General features: G+C 37.8%; 1 pseudogene; it reads left to right on the top strand.

Moving 5' to 3' along the window:
- Window positions 1–18,749, top strand: part of LOC149199007 (maltose excess protein 1-like, chloroplastic pseudogene) — a 59,576-nt pseudogene that overhangs the window by 26,953 nt on the left and 13,874 nt on the right.

Genomic DNA, 18,749 nt, shown 5'->3' with positions numbered 1-18,749 from the left:
AATATTTCATTATTCCCCATATTCGAGAATGTAAATCTCTAATAGACATCTAGAAAACTCTCAAATACTTGTACGAGATCAAGAACACAAATCGACTACTGTTTCTAAAGAGAAATATTCTCTCCATTAAAATGGAGGAGAATGAATCAGTAGCAACGTTCATCTCTCATATCAAGAAGCTTAAGAATAAGTTAGGAAACATTGGTGAAATAGTATCAAACACTGATTTGGTCACAATTACCATGAATGGTATGACTGAAAACTATCAGATGTTCATCACTACGTTGAATGTGATAGAAAAATCCCCCAAGTTTGAAGAACTAACAGGGATCCTAATGCTAGAGGAGGAAAGACGGATGACCATGAAACCCCAGAGCTTAGATCTTTCCCTAATGGGAAAGAAGAAGCCATTCAGAGGAAAGACAAATGCAGAACAAAAAAGTGGAGGAACCCCACAAAGAAAGCCACCTCCATCCCAAGGTATTTCTTTAAACAGAAGTGATTCATGACCAAAATGTTTTATTGCAGTAGAGTAGGTCATATAGCTAGAGATTGTCGAAAGAAGTTTGATGAAGGTCAACAGAGACACAAGAAGCATGCAGGTCATCTGGTCAAGATCTAAAATGACCATAAACTAAATACTGATGTAGAATTGATTAGCCATTAAGGAGTTGAATGTTAACTGAAACCACGAAAATCAAAGTAAACTACTTGAATAGAAAACTTTACGATATCAGATAGACGATAAGTAAGATGCAAAAAAGAAGTGAAAACAAGAAATACACATATATACCAGATAGAAAAATTGATTACGGAGTTCGTCCCTGATGGACTACGCCTTCGGGTCCGCTTTCAAGATGGGCAACCCTTTTTATTAGGAATGAGAAGGAAGGAGTTGATTACACAGTGAATTAGATAGACTTGACTTGTACACATGTAATTTTGACCTCTATCATCAGATCACCCTCTGAACTTGCTTTCCAATGCCGCTTACGATTTCCAATTCTGACTCCCGATGCTCCTGGAACTCTAAAAACAAAAAAAACCTCTAACCTCCAGAATCTACACATGAAACTCAAAACCACTCCAATCTTATTCTTAAATGAGAAAAATTTGCCTCATATAGCCCTGAAAGTACATTCAAACATCCTTGAATGCCTTTGAGGTGTATGAGCTGACTTTTGGGGTTGATTTAAGGTTTTGGTTAAGAGTCTCTAATGTCCCATAGTGACATTCACCATTTATGAATTAAATTAATCCAACAATACAATTTAAAACCAAAAATAAACTAGGTTAGCCCGAATGTCGTTAGCGGTTAGCTAACCAGGTGGAGGAGGGTGACACCTCATCTGAACACTTAACTAACCCGCGGTTAGTACACTGGCGGTTCCAGTTGATAGCTTGGGCTGACGGTTCACGTGTCTGTGTTCTTTGACCGTTGCAGCCTACCCTGGAAGTTCATCTATGTCATGGTGACAAATCCTTTAGTAGTCTTTACACATCTAGTCATGTGCCCTGCGGTCTCGATGTGGTTATGACCAACGGTTAGGGACCTGTGGTTTACTAACTGCTCACCGCATTATTTTCCAACACTGCCCACATGAATCTGGTTCTGACGTGGTTTTGTAACCTGTGGTTAGGGGCATATATATGTTTTATGTAATGTTTTTTTAATTACATAGGCTGAGAGTTGTTTTACCATGGTTTAACACATAATTTGGTGTGATAGGTTTAGGACTTTTAGCACATAGCTTTTTGTTTGGAGTATGGTCTTAGGTGATATGGTTTTAGGTGTTAGGTTTGATGACTTAGGTTTTAGCATTAGGACTTAGATGTAGGATTTAGGGTTTAGGTCTAGAACTTAAAAAAAAAACCTTTACAATCATTTGTCACAATGTGACATAAAACCACATGCGACGACAAAACCCATGCAAATCGTCGACTCAAGCTAACTTTGCAACGAAAACCTTGACGATGAACCTATGCCACTGACAACACCCATGTCAACATATCCTACAACGACGATCGACAAAACACGTATTCGACCAAACCTAGGGGAACTGTTGATGAACTCAAGTCGACAACTAGGCGCTAAACCCATATCAACTGAATGCCATGAAACCTTAACATTACCTGAACAACTTGATCCACAACCAACATTTTCAATTTGTTGAAGCTGAACTAAATCAATGACGACACTGAATGACACTTGAACACTTATAAAATTTGAATCAACAGATCCTCCTAGATCATTCCTCTCCACTTGAAAGCTTTTGGACCACAAAGGTTTGACTAAACAAATAGTCGATGAGGGTAGAACTCCCTCTCTTTCCACCTTGACCTGACGATGTACCAATACATTCGATCAATCACCTGGATGTGATGACCCTGATGATGTTGACCGTGATACCATTTGAGTTGGTGACTTGTTTCTTCCATCTGAAGTATGAACAACTTGCAACGATGGGCAAACAACTTGTTATCAACATGGAAATTGAATTCTTTCCACGAAGAGTCATGAGTTAGTGATTCAAAAACATCTTTGAAAACATTATTTGTAGAACTTTGTTCAATATATCTGATGGGTATTAACAATCTACTTTCCGGAATAACTAAAATATTCAAAGACTCCTTTGATTTTGACTTCATATCAATTACTTGACTTGATTTACTTTCTTGTTGATTGATTACTAAGTGAACTTGCTGCACAAAACTCATCCAGTTGTGATGTAAAGACTGCTACAACTTAGTTTGACTTTGAAAGTATCTAAGTATTTGTTGATTTACTTGAATCACTATTTCTTCATATATTAATTGATATTTGAATTCACTAACACTTTCACTTAATGCATTAGTTTTCAAATCATGATAAGGAAACTTTAGATCTACTTTTGAAAATGCTTTGTCATGAAAACTTATAAACTTCCTTCTCACTTGAAAAGAGGCTTCATTACTTCTTAAAGCATGAAATGATGATGTAATACTAAATAAATACAACACTGACTTTCCCCAATACTGACCTACACCCCTGAGACTGAAAATTAATATACCATCTGAAACAAGTCTTTGATTAGACTCACATGTACCATCCACTACAATACACTGTTGATGATGATAGTTTCTAGAATTCAATTGAATGAAAGAATTGAGATTCATTCTATGTTTAAGAAGATGTTGATAGGACATTAAATGTATCTCATGTTCCTTATCTTGTTTATGAATAAGATTTATTAAAAAAGAATTAACCACCTTGACCAACTGATCTATAACCTGAATCTCGCATTCCAAACAATCATCCTTATGTTTTTCCTTAATAAACATGAGTTCATATTTACTTGAACTTATTAACTACTTGGACCACATCTAACTCCACTTCATCAATGTACTTAGATGTAATTGCAAATTTTAATCGACACTGCTTTGTGACATGTATCTGAGTTGATTTGTTAATCCAACCTAATGGGTATGGTCTTGGATGAATTTGTGTTTCCAATACTAATTGATTAACTATATGTTTAGATATTAAATTTTCTTGGGATCCACAGTTAAACATTGTGTCAATATTTGTATGCTTAGAAGTTATCCTTATGTGGAAGAGTTCAACTCTTTTATCCTCATGTGGAGCATTTATGTTTGAAGAAGATACATTAGTTTTCAAACTTGAACCAGTATCAGAAGTTTTACCTGTCGTAACCATGGCGGTTATCCTCCTTTCACCACCTGAATCGGAACCTAGATCTTGCTGGATTGCTGCAATGGCCTTCTTTTCATATTTGTCCTTAAGGAAATTTTTGGGCTTAAGTTTTGGATGAAGTTTCCAGCACTTCTATTCATCATGACCGATTCTCAGGCAATGAGAACAAGTATGTCTTTCCTTCTGAGCTATCGTTGATTTCTTTCACTTCGAAATTTTCTTCCCCTTAATGTCACGTGAATCTCTGGTTTCCAACTATTTGGATGACTGAGATGAAAAATTGAATGGTCTGCCACCTGATTCAATATGGATGTCTTGAACGCACACCTCATAAAAATCATTAGGATTTAACATCAATAAGGTGTGTTGCAAATATGAATGTAAACTTCCAATGTATTTTAACAAAGTTTCACGTGTATCTAATGAAATACCAAGTGCCAATTCTTTCTTTCTGAACTCCTGAGTAAACTCTTGAATACTCTTCCCTTTACCTTGCCTCAGATGCTACCAATCAATAACAGCTTGCTGCATGTATCCTAAAGGATAGAACTGTTTCCTAAGAGATTTTAAAAACTTAGACCATGATAAGATGACTTTTTCTTTACGCTTTATGTCTAGCTGAGTTTGACTTTCCCACCAAATTAAAGTTGTTCCCCCATTCTAAGTGTAGCTAACTGAATTTTATTTTTATCTCTAGAAATGTTCTAAATGCAACAATACACTTCTAATTGCTTTATCCAGTTATCTAGCTTTTCAGGATTCATTTCGCCATCATAAACGGGTAACTCAAATTTAACATCAAGTTTCAAAAGGGATGTTTTCTTAGGTTTCTTTTCCATTTTAGATTTTGCACTGGAAGAATAAGAAGAGGATGATGGAGATGATGGAGGTGAAGGTGGTTTATCAGTCTTCCCTTTACCTTTGTCCTTCTTCAATGCCTTTGAAGAAGAAACTGTATCTCTCACCTGCTTGTCTTCGTACAATTCTCCCAACATCTGTTGCATGGTTAAGAATGCCTGTTGAAACTCTTCCTCACTCATCTTAGTTTTAGTGTTTTCACCTGCATGAGGTCTTGACATGGTCGATTTGGCACACTTTGTGTTTACACTGCCATTTGCAAACATGAGGGGTTGTCTTTCAAGTACCTAGAGAAAAATATTTCCCAGGAATAATTTATGGATGCATCTGATGCAGAATTGATTGCAGAACATGAAATTTGGGCTTTCAGAGATCCTTATCAAAAGAAATAGGTCTTTGATTATGCTAATGGAGATGCCTATAAATGGAAACACTATTGTAGAATACTTGCACAAAAATTTGATCTAGAACCATTACCATATGAGGGTGAAGGGTTCAGTCTGGATGAGGCAATGAAAGACAAAGGTCTGGTCTCAGATGTAATTTATAATGAAAGTAAGCTCTTACATTGAGAATTTGAGAAGGAAGTTGCGCATGCCTCTGTTTTGAGTAGATTGTTTGATTGTATTACATTTAACATTAAGATTTCTTTTTTCATTCAAATTTGGTTATACTTAGATCGCCTAACATATCACATTTTTTTCATCTATGCTCTTATTCCATATGCACTACCGACTTATGGTGTTTCCTTTGCAGCATCTCATGCAAATGCTAATTTAAAATATGAGCTAAAATATTTCATATTCATGTACATAAAATATTTATCATTAATCACTTTCCACCATAATTTAAGAAAATCTTTACATAAAAAATATATAAAAATAACATATAAATAAATATAAATTTAACATATTGAACAAACATTTTTAAAAAATTGATATACTTTCTTTCGTACATTATACGCAACAATTAAACATGTCCCCTACACTGAAAAATAAAGCGCCTATGACCAGAAGCAATGAACTTAGCATTAAAATTTGAAATTACGTGTTTGAAATATTTAGTTGTTTTATGAATTTCTGAATTCAAGATTCTATGATCTATAATGAATTAAGAAAAAAAAAAAAAAAAAAAAATCTGTAGAAATCACATAAGAGAATTTTATGCCGATGGTTTTCGAACCATCTCCTTTTAACGATGAACCACACTAGATCACTAAATGATTCGAAAAACATCGACATAAAATTCTCATATATAATTTCTACTAATTACTAATTTTTTTTCTTCTTCTAATTTTTTCCTTTCTTCTAGTTTTATAAACTGTTACTTTATTGTAATCCCGGAAAGATTTTGTATTTATTGAGAGTAATGCCATTGTAAAGAGAAAAGTCCGAGTTAAATGGGATGTGATTCTCTTCGAAAATACATATTGGAACATAATATCATGTGGCCTCTTTGAAATTTACTATATTCAAATCTAATCTTTCACTCTCAATCTGGCGTTTAAAACTTTTATTTCATTCCTATTTTAAATAAATGTGTGGTAAGTTCCTTTTTTTTGCTTTTATTTATTAAATCTGCATTTATTATATTTTTAATATACCATAATTAAACAATACTCTTCTCTTTCACTCCTCTTTTAAATGAGTGGTGGTTTTGTTTTGTCAATTTTTATATATTATAAATTTTTATTTATAATAATTATTAAAAAAAAAATTAATTAAGTTTGAATAGTTGCTTTTTTTTTTTTTAATAAATAATATATATATATATATTTTAAATTTATTTTATATAATATTATTTATTATATATATGTAGAATAAAATATATAAAATTAATTGCTCATTCTTAATTTATATATATATATATATATATATATATATATATTTCTTAAGGGAAGAGTTTTGAAAGATAGACATTATTTGAAAATGAGTTATGTTTTTGTCATTTCAATTAAATTAACTAATTAAAAATAATGTTATATGAACATGACTTATGGTTTTTTTGGCACGTTGTAGTTAGTAGGAAGCTATGGCTTTATCTCATGGTATATTAATGAAGTTTATTTATAGTTTAAAAAATTCTATGGTAAAGTGAACCACAGTAGATCATTATATTGCTTGTTATTTTTTTTGATGCTTCGAGAGTGGAAAAACTAGAAGAATCATCTCACTAGACCATTTTAACCTATGGGACCCAATTGGCAAAATTAGGGTTGAAATCTTGTTAGAGTAGTTTGAGACATCAATTTGCATCTCTTGTCGGCAACAATTTGTTTCTTAAGAACCATAGATTTTTGTATTATTCTATATATGAAAACCTTCTTAAAGATGCAAAATTCGCCTCAATCATGCTCGTATGCAAAAGTTATGTCACTCTAAAGTTGAATTTCCTATTTTGACCATAATAATTCAATAGGATGCCATGTAAACCCACATTATTCATGGAAAATGAGTTACCCACATGCTCATGATGAAGAATTCTCTAGAAAAATCCATATTCTAACTTTAGTTAAGAGTTAAGGAGGTTCATTAACCATTAGTAAGGTATCAGGCTCTATTATAATTGGACCACTAGGATGAAAGGCATGTCATTTTATTTGAGTGCATTGTAGCCAAGTTTGTATAGGGAGAGAGAAAACACAAGGGATTTTTTCACTATAACAACCCACGGGACACTGACCTCACTTCTTTGTGCTTGTATTGAGTTTCCATTCATAGAAAGGGAGTAGAGCGACTTCACATTCCAGCCAGGTTTTATCCCAAGAGGGTTTCCAAAGTTATATCCTGTGTTGATTTGTGGTTTCAGGGTTTTATTTCGTCGTTCTATGTTTTTTGCATAATTAGTTGCATTCAAAGGCAATATACAATAATTTATAATTCGAGAAATCTAAGGACAAATAGAACCTCATAGTGGAGATTTCGGATTGTAAGTATAATTTTATGAAATTTGTTTTGATGAACTGTCAAGTACAATATCCATGACACTTTATGGATCCTAAATTATTAAGAATATTTTTAGTTTTTTTTTTTTTTTTTTTAATGTATATATGTTTATTTTATATAGTAATTATTTTTATAATAATTAATAGTCTAAAATAAAGTTATAATATAGTTTATTTTATGAATTTTTTAATCTTGGTAACTCGAAATGTATCGTGAGGTAAGTATTTTTATTTGTATCCATCTTTACTAGCCATTTAATTTCTATAGCTACACTACTACATCATATTATGAACTGACACACACACACACACACACAGATGTTTAAAATACATGAAATATTATGTTAAAATTCATCATCACCTTTAAGATTAAATCTTTATATGGTCATTGTTTAAATTTAAATATCATGTTCTTAAATATTATGGTCACGAATATGAATCATTATTAATTAATTCTTTTTTCTCAAAAAATTATTTAAATTACAATATAATCAAATGAATTCAACCCATTTTTTAATTTAGTATCTACGCTATAAGGTGTTTCCTTTGAGAATGACTCCCCTCTTGTGCCTCTTTGTGTAGTCGTGCACCATCAGATGAATTCGTTAGATGACCAGACTAATTTGATACATTGGATTATTATAATATCAACCGCCCCTAACATAAGGTTGTGATTCACATGATGTGTCAACTGCTCATACATCCCATTTTCCACAGTAGACTATTGGTTCACCATTGCTCATCTCTTTCCCTGACTCCCCTCCTTTCTACAAATATGAAATATTGCAACTGAAAGCACTACACATGTAATACATACAGAGAAATATTCAGTGTGAGTTTGGCGAAATGACTAATGGCCTCTATAATGATGTTGAGGCTATCGATTTCCTCCTGCTATAAATATAAAAAAGATGTTTTGTGTTCCAATTTCAGTTCTACAATGCCTAGTTTTGGTCAATGTATTAGTACTAGTACCCATTGTGGTAATCTCAAAAGCATCCATCTGAATCCTTACTTTTCCAATGCTTGCAAGAAATGCAGAAACCCAATTCTGACAACCACATCGAACTAAGAGGTTAAGTATGGTTTCCCTGATCTGGGTGATGAAAATAAGCAATTAGGTGATGATAGTCTGCATGTGAAAAATCCATCTTATACAAACTAGGATTCCTTGAAATCCACCATTCCAAACTCTTCTACAATACCGTTTCTCCTTCTACAATTGCCACATATTATGTTGAATTATCAGAATCTACTGGCTGGAAACAAAGTTGCATTATTTGTAGATGGATGGTTGGTTAACTCGATTGTTGGGAAATCTCTCACTGCTCTCATATTTTTCAAAGAAAAAGGAGTCAAGAGGTGTGGTTGTATAGACAATGGGAATAATACCAATTTCTCATGTTCTTTTCCATCTTGCTATGGCTAGATCCATGCTTTCAACCCCTTTCATTGCCACTTTTGTTGTTGTAGGTTTAGGGATAATTTTGAATTTTCTCAATGGTCCAGTTGGGTCCAGAAAACACCCAGTGATCAAAGAGGGCTCACGAAAGGCAAAAAATTAAAGTTCCGGGATTGTAATGAAACCAAAGTTCAATTGGTTAGCTCGCCACAATATTTCCAATGATGAAAATGGCACCTCAATCCCACATCTTATGCGAAATTTATGGCCAATCAAAGTTTTGGTGAACTATGCCCATTGGGTAAAGTTAGCATAGCGCCAGTTAAATTTGTAGCCCGACTAAATTTGGCGGAGCCGCTAAATTTAGAAGAAATTAAAGAGGAAACAACTAGTCACTTGGTGGCGACGGTTTCTAATGGTTAGAATTGGTGAAATTGTCTTCTACTTAAAAATTATGGTAACGCCTAAAAATTTTCCGACGAATTAACACCAAGTTATTATAAAAATAAAAATAGATATAAAAAGAAAAGGTTGGTGGGCTACCATTGGTGGACCCACCCCAAAACGCCCACCACGTAATTTTGACCACCTATTATAAGGGGTTGGTGGGGGTCTGACCTGCGTCGACCGGTGGACTGACCCGCTAACGGCGACCCCATAACCGCCACCAATTAAAAAATAATAACATGCCATAAAAAATGTTTCCAATTCGGATCCCATGGGTATGACCCTGGGTGGGTCCCATAATAGTTGGGTCTATCACCATTGGCCCACGGGCCCATGCTTTGTAAAGTTCACCAATTTTATTATTTATCCTCAGATTCGTTCAACGCCGAGTAGAGGGAGAATGGAACCCAATAGAGAAGAACAACAAATGAAAGAATCAAGAGGTACCACCTTGGGCACACAGTTCGAGGGTAATATTCTATAGGGGATATTCTACAGAATATTCCATGCATCATCTTGAGGAGAATCTTAGAGATTCATTTTGGAGACAAAATTTCACAGTGTGAGATACCTGCCAAGTTTATACTCAAACGAACCAGAATTTCCCCAAGAGTATGATCGCCCGATCATTTTTCTGATCTGAGAAGTGGAATTGTAATCCACTTGTAGAGAGGAATTGATTAGGTGCTTAGTATTCAGCTCAAAAATCAAATTTCTTAGATTGACTCGAAAACTATATGGCTGCGTCCATCTCGACAAGACGATCCTAACACAATTTGTTTCATTGAAAATAGATTATGTATGTAGGAGAAAAGGCATGTTGTTCATTTTCCTTAATAGCTAAAAAAATTGCAGAATGAGACAGAATGATGACATAACAGTCGAGTCAGCAGTCAAGTCAACAAGAGGAATCACCTTTAGTTTTCGCCTAATGGGGCTGTGACAAATGTCACATTCGGATTCCCCGGTTTGGTTATGTGATGGTGAAATTGGCTAAGTGAACTTAAGGTGGAATTTGATTTTTTTAATTATTTAAATATTATATTTATATATATTATATATAATTTATATTTTATATTATATAATTTTTAACTATATATTGCATTACTTGTACAACATAGATCCCATTCGAGAGTGCTCTGAGGAACTAGGGTTTTGAACAGGGGGCGACAAGTGCGAGCAGGTAATGACGGAGGGGCTTGGAGGACGGAGCTCCACTCCCTCCTACAGTAACACGGTTTCGAACAGAAGCAAAGAGACGAGTTTGAACAATTTTTGGAATCCACCTGAGGCAGAAACAAAGACAATAGATATTGACAAGCTGGGAAGCAACATTTCCCAAGAAAAGGAAGGGACCCACAAGGAAGCTAGGAGGGAAAAGATTCTTGGTGACACTAGTTAGAGAAATGAGAAATTGTCTACAACGAGACCATCTAAGCCCAAGGCTAACATTAAACCCTGGGTTGTCTTAAATGATCTGGCCCTACAGGTCCGCAAAGAACATCTGGTGACTTATGCGGTCGCTTTCAAGTTCATGGGAATATGGGCGGCGGAAAAAGTGTTGTATACTTGGATAAGAAATAATTGGAAACCGAAGGGAGAAATAACTCTACGTCTTGGCTCAAAGGGTTTCTTCACAGTGGTTTTCACTAACCTAGAAGACAAAGATAGAGTTTTCGAAGGAGAACCCTACTTCTATGCTGCTGCAAGACTCTACATGCGACCCTGGGTGATGAACTTTGTTCCGGAGCGAGAAACATTCACATCGGTCCTGGTTTGGATTAGATTATATTCCTTACCTTTAGACTACTAGCTGTCGGAATCTTTAAAAGCTATAGGTAACAAATTAGGGCATTTCATAAAGATATCAGAGGTGATTATGCGAGGGAAATACACTTCCTTTGCCCGCATATGTGTCGAGATGGACTTATCGGGAGCACTCCCGGATGAAGTCATCCTGGAAGTGTATGAGGAGGAATGGATCTAGGCAGTCGAATATGAACACATCCCATTCAGATGCCATAAATGTCATGAACATGGGCATCTCTTCAGAGACTGCCCACTCAACAAAAGGGAGGGATTCTTAAAAACTAACAAAGGAAAAGGCCGAGAAGGCTTCACTAAAATGGGAGGTAGAGGGAAAGGAGGGGAAAAAAAGTCCCAAAAGAAATCTAGCGAAAGCAAGATACCAAGTCACAACAGTTTCGAGATCTTAGAGGAAGAAGGAGGAGAAAATGGAATGCACAAGAAAACAAGACTATCAAATGGAAAAGGAAAAAGAGGATAATATGGAAATCATACAGGAGCTCAATGGACAAAAGGAGGACATTCCAAGCATCATGGAACCTGGAAGGGACCTTGAGATGACCCCAAGCGAAGGAGGTATGGAGGACCAAGACCTATAGGAGATCCTAGAGAGGGAGAACTTGGGACTAGAAAACATTCTAGAGCAAGGAATCAACACGGGAATAGAATCTCTACCACAAGAGGAGTTTGATAGAGTACAACAGCTATTCCTCTGAAGGTCTCACACAAAGGCAATAGGAGTAAAAAGGAACCATGATAGCCAAGAGAACCGAGGGGTGAAATCAAAGGAGAAAATAATAGGACACTCCACCAAGAGCCCAAGCAAGAAAAGAGGACGTACGAGACAGAATGAGCTACTGGCAAAGTGTGGAAAACTATTGATTAATTCAGGTAAGATGAAAGATCTCACCGGTTACTCTATTACAAACCCATCATTATGAAGCTTACAACCTGGAACATTAGAGGATTGGGGAGTAAAAGGAAACAAAGAAATCTCAGTAACAGAATAAAAGAAGAAAAACCAGATATTGTGTTTATACAGGAAACAAAATGCTCAGAAGAAAAGTAAGAGAACTACATAGTAAATGGCTTATTAAGTATGATTATCTAGAAATCAAAGCAAATAATTCAACTGGAGGCATTCTTACTCTTTGGAATCCTCAGAAATTTGGAATCTTGGATGTTGAGGCATCAAGAAACCACCTTTCAATGGTTATGCAACCGTTGGGGGACAAGGATAGCTACTTGATCAAAAATGTCTATGGTCCTCAACTTTTGGACGATAAACTCAGGCTCCTCACCTCTCTAGAAGAGCTGAGAGAGAGACATCCAACAGTGTCCTGGATTCTGGGCGGGGACTTTAATATGATCAGATCTCTCATAGAGAAAAAAGGAGGAACGAGATCACTTGGTAGAGACTGAATAGCCTTCCAAAACTTCCTTAACAATATGAGACTGGTGGATATGGACACAATAAATGGCATCTTCACATGGAACAACAAGAGAGGTGGAACTTCCCAAGTCGCCTTGAGATTAGATAGATTCATAATCTAAGAGGATCTCCTACTCACCAGCCAAATCATGACTTCTTTGGTCCTCCCTTACGAAGGTTTGGACCACTGGCCCATCCAGTTGGAAGCCTCATTTATTGGAACCCCAAGGAATAGACCTTTCAGGTTCAAAAATGTCTAGCTTACACACCCTGATTTCATCACTAACATTGGAAAGTGGTGGGCTAAAGCAATACCCACCCAAGGCACAAAAATGTTCCTCCTACATCAGAGACTCAAACACATCAAGAGAAATCTCAAAGAATGGAATCACAGTGAGTATGGAAATATATTCAAATCCAAGGGAGAAGTGGAAAGAAAACTACAAGAAATTAATCAAATTCTCATCACATAAGGCTTTACAGAGGAAAATAAAATGCAAGTGGACTCACTTAAACAAGAATGGGACGACAGATACTAGCAGGAGAAAATCTTCTGGAGACAGAAATCCAGAGTGCAATGGACTAAAGAAGGGGAGTGAAACACCAGATTCTTTCACAAGTCTACCATGGATCACATAGCTCATAATAGAATCACAAACTTATCGATCCTCAGGTGTTGTAGGGAAAAGTATCCGATTCGGATGACCCTATCCCACTCTAAGGGTGATAGTACCTCAGCAACAACTGTAAAGGAAACTACTGAAGGTTTACTTCTTTATGAAAGAAAAAGAGAATGAAAGAATGCACTAACCGTTGCCTTGCGCTTAATGTCGAATCCAAACTCTTCTCTATGGCTGCTTGCTCCCAGCGCCTTGCTCTATTGCTGGCCCAACTACAATGAGATCCTGCAAAATAGCAAAGAAGGAAACTACAAGCAACATGCAATCATAACTGATTCAAGGATTAGTGTAAATCAAATATACAACTATCACAATATATCATTGAAACAAGAGCATATAGAAGAACCTCAATAGCTTTTATTAATGAAGAAGTAAAGTTCTGAGAGAGTTACAACCATTGAAGGCCCCAATCCAGCAACACCTCCCAGCAGAAAGAATTTCTCCTCTTCACCTCCTTCAAGCAATCACCCAATAGCTCTATAGTGAAACCAACAGCATATAATTACTTTGCACAAAATTCCAGCCTCCTGAGCTCATAGGAGAGAGCTCAATATATAGATGAATTGAGAAAGGATGAGTCAGCTTGCAACTGATGTGTGGCTGCCTTGTGTCCTCTCTCTCTTCAGTTGATCTTCAGTTCTTGAGTCCACTTGGAGAACTTTGCTTCCACTTGGAGAAACAGAGCCTCTGACTCATCACAAGGCGAAATCCCTGATCCAAGTGTCATTTTTGGAGCAATGACTCAGTGTGCCACTTGTCCAATCTCGCTCAACGCAGGTGGCCTTTGTTCTACCTGCTTTGCAACGCAGGTACACCATGGAGGATTTGTGTTTCAGCGCAGAAGCCTAGTGGAGCACCTGCTTTGATTTCAGGATTGCTTGTTTTTGAGTGTTTTCAGGTGGAGAACTGATCTGAGAGCTGTTGGTTTGCTGACCTTGTTCCTCTAGGGGTAGGAACATCATGTTTAGGGAACTTTGGATCCCTTGGATTATTGACAATTCATACCTGTTGCTGTAAGGCACAAAATTGTCTATAACAGATGCCCCCTAAAGTATGAGGTCGTTTATCGGGTGAAATGCTTTATTAGGAGGATCCGAAGTTCATTCAATCTGCTGAGAAGTGTCCTGTAATAAGATACAATACAATACATTATTTTTCATACTTTTTCATGATCTAGCTGAGGCGGGCATTCCCATGCTCAGCTTTATAAATACATTTTGGTACATAGAACAGACGATCGTCTGATGATAGACTGATAATTTTCTGCTGAAATTATCATCCTTTGAGAAGGATGATCATCTGCTGCAATGATGTACATATCAAATGTCTTTATATCCTGAATATATATCGCAGCCCGGATGGATGAAACTAGATCCGGGGTCTTCAATATCTTATGATCTTCACTCGATGTACAAGTCGATCCATGTGAGAATTTCTTGAAGTCGAACATGGGAAGACATCACTTGATTACCGGTCAATGATGTAAACCGTTAACAAGCGCGAGAGGAATCACCGATAAGGATGATGACCCTCAAGGTACGGCAGTACAATTCACATGGTGGGAATAAAGGACTTGGCGTCGACCACAATGCAAAATCTTCTGGTCGAAGGTCATTGATGTATACCTGTCGCCGGAAGTGAGAGACTTGCCATTGAGGCATGCAAGCTTCAAAGTACTGAAGGGGTTGTTCCTAGATCAACTCCTTGGATAATGAGCTGATGTCGACAAGGAGCGATCCGTCAAAGGAGGGCCTTAATGAATCCCACATCAGTGACACGGAACGGAGCTAGTGATTGTGATGAGGTGAAAACAAACTGTGATGTATGATTCAGGGTGGCGGTCATGAAATGGATGAAGGACAATGTATGGCAGTGGATGGGACACGGTTGACTCTTTGCAGAACAACATCTCTTGAACATATAACGACACTGATGTGATGGATTGGTAGCATTACCCCAAATGCGGATGGTGTGGCGAGGACCATGGTTATGAGACCGGTGAATGAAACAACCCAACCCGATGTGATACGGAGGACAAAGTGTCATGTTCAAGAGCGACTTGCTACCATTAAAGCTGTGAGGTTCTCCCAATTTTTCCCCAGTCATTGCTGACCAGTACCTCTTTATTTTTATCAAGCTTGAGGAGGATAACATATGCTTGTTCTATAACCTGCCCTTCGGGCAAGCCCATCGCTATGTTTTAACGAGCCTAGCGATAGGGAAACTCGTTCTCGTCTAAAGACAAGTTTGTCGCTATTTAATGAATTTAACGAGTCTAACGACAAGGATAACTCGGTCCTTTTCATTTTTAGAGAGTCTGAAAAGGTACATAAAGTCAACTCCAAAATTCCTTTTTCGTCATCTAATCCCTTAAGTTCGAAAAAGTATAAAACAATACAGAAGGGATGAATTTTCGATCGCTTTAACGAGCCGAACAAAACAAGCGCTCGATCTTTTTGTGCAATAATCCCTCAGGTCCAAAAAGATTAAAATCTAGAGGAGGGATAGCTTTCCGGTCGCTTTAACGAGCTGGAAGGCCAAAACTCGGCAAACTTTTCATATTTTACGAGTCAGTGAAAAGAGCTCAAATAAGACTCGTCTTTTGAGGAACGAGTGATAAACTGGGATAGCAGCAGATTCCAGGTACAGGTTGGAATTTTCCAATCACGGCAGTGTCACAAGGATGGCTAAGTGAAATCACTCTTCGCAGCTGTTCCTCAAAATGGGTAAACAAACATATGGAGATGAACGATTGGCCAAATGAACGGATGGAGGTGATGGCATATAAACACGACCAAGGGCTTTTAATATGGCTGTCAAAGGTTACATTTCTCAAGGTTATTTACCGGTTCATTTTTTCTGGGTGAGCTTGAACTGTAGGGGAAGATTGCTCACAACTTATGTTTATTTTTTAACGAGCATGAACTATGTATTAAAACTTCTCGGATTCTTGCGTTTATTTTTTAACGAGCATGAACATTGCTAAAACTGCTCGATGATGGATGCCCCCAGCATAATAATAATGCAGATGAGGCATATGCCCCCCTAAACTTTAAGGGGTAGTTCATTTTTTAACGAGCTTGAATGCGTCCAAACCTTGCTCAATTATACCAGTCTTAATACAAGGAACGCCTAAGGTGAGGTATTCTTATTTAAGGAGCTATACCTCATTAGCTACTCCAAATTGGCAAGTTTTAACTTTTTCCCCACATCCTTTCTTTATGCAGGCTGGAAACGGCTAATCCTACGAGTTTAACGGGTTAGACCTACAGGTTTAAAGGGAGGACCTAAAAATTTAAAAAAAATAAATAGTTGTCCCGTGCTTGCACTCCAAAAGGTTTGCATGCCCCCAGGTATAAATTATAATTTCAAGGTTCTTCCCTCTTACTTATTATCCGAAAAATGGTTTTGTTTGCTGCCGCAAACTAAACTCTCTTTTCGGCGATGTCTATCATTAGGTTGCTAAGGATGGTGACTACTTGTTGCAGCAATTTCATCTCTTTCTTTGGAGACTGCCCCTACTTATCCTTCAAAACATATGTTTTAAAGGGTGAGGCTTGACTTCAAAGATGGTGGCTACTTGCCGCCACAAATGGATCTCCTCCCTTAGGAGAGCCTACTTTTTTAGACAAAGGGAGCGAACTTTGTATCACTCACATAACTTTAACAAAAGAACTTTATCCTAGAACAACCCTCTTTTGACGGGGTACGGACTAGTCCATTCTTCTGCGGAAATTAACTTTATACCCAAGGTTTCCTCTGCCCAAGGCAGGCCAGGGTGCATGCCCCCTGGGTCCCAGTTCTTTCTTTCCGAATCACTCGCATTCATCGGGAAGTAGAACCGGGGGTGGAGGCATTCCTTGAGTGAATAGACCGTTAAGGGATGGTATTTGACTATTTGCGATGCGTGATCCTGGAAATGAAAGTTGGTCTACGAGCTTGACCATTCTTCCTTCGTGCGGAAAACACATAACTCTGAAGAGTGAGGACACTATCGCCTCCATGCAATATATATAGTCTCGTCCAAGGAGTAAGTTATAAACCAAGGGTCCCTGGATGACCATGATGTTCATATGAATTGTCTTCCCTTTCAATGTAATTGGAACATTGGGGAGAATCCGTAACGGGCGACTGGTTCCTTTATCAAAACCTGATAGATTTCTCATCTCAGGTAAAAGCGTCGGGGAACCCAGTGCTTTCCAAGCAATAGAGGAAAGGATACTCACAGATGCCCCTTCATCAATGATAGTTCCAGCCATCACCATTCTGTAGATTTGGACGATGATTCTGAATGGGATACTCGCTGGTAACCGGGGTCTGCCTAGTTGATTCCAATCAAAGGATACAACTAGGTTGCTTGGCGGTGGGACCGAATACACGGCCGGATACGATCCTGACGATGTTCCTTCCTGCGATAAAGGAATGGGCGCATTGCCCTGATGCTCATCAGAGTCTGTGTTGATGAAAAGAATATGGACGGTGTCATCCTTATCCTCTTCAGTGAGGGTGTCATTTGAAGATGGGTCTTCAATGACGGATTCATTTGAGGATGAAACCTCTGAAGGAAGAACCCGGTCAACTGCCGTTTCGACCTTTAGACTTTCGTCTGGTCTGGATTCAGAAGGTTCATTCTCAATGACTGACACTTCAGCTGACCACTTGAGCGGGCCAGCTGGATTTTCAACTATCGAGGGATTAGGCGCGAGTTTTTGGTATCCAGGAGGAAGTCGTAACGGTGAAACCGGACGATCTTCCAAAACTCTCTTTGCCTCGTCTAAGAATGGACATCGGTGGATGGCATGATTGCCTTCACACAACATACAGGGTGATCTTGGTCTCCCTCTTCGTCCTTCACTCTCGCTAGTTGACGGACTGCAATCAACATGACTACCAGAGGTTGATGCTACCGGATTGTGCAACCTGGGGGACCAGTCCCTTAGTATCCGGGGAATACAAGGACAATCACGGTGGAAGTGGGTCCCTTTGCAAATGACACATGGCGATTTAGGTCCGGTCGGTGCAGTGTGTGGATTTTTGTCAGATGTCTTTTGCTTGCCCCCAGTCGCCTTCGCCAGAGGCCCCTTCTGCTTCTTTTCTTTCTTCTTCTTTTCCTTCTTCTCCATGGGAGGCTGACTTTTGCCGGCTCTACCTCGCGAAGATGAAGGATCAGAGGAAGAATTGTAAGAAGTGGAAGGCTGGTGGGTAGTTTTAGACTGGTCTGACTATTGATTCGACTGCTCAGGATTAGTGGCGATCTGAACTACATTAGTTGAAAAGAGCCATACAGGTAGGCCAATTGTCAATCCTGGAAGTGACAATGTGGCCATATGAGGCGCACCAACATCTCCCCAAGAGGAGAAGGGATTGGGACTTCCGCCAAGGTGACTTCCTTGGTTGGTGGGCTCCATACTTTTCAACTGAAAGATCAACGTGGGAATAACAGGTGATTATGTTCCGCTTAAAATAAATTTTATTAACGACGCTTT

This window comes from Pinus tabuliformis, chromosome 2_1 (assembly GCF_031772625.1).
Source record: "Pinus tabuliformis cultivar Carrire ecotype Pingquan chromosome 2_1, CPIR1, whole genome shotgun sequence".
NCBI lineage: Eukaryota > Viridiplantae > Streptophyta > Pinopsida > Pinales > Pinaceae > Pinus > Pinus tabuliformis.
Note: the sequence above shows the minus strand (reverse complement) of the source record. Positions and strands in the feature narration are given on the sequence as shown.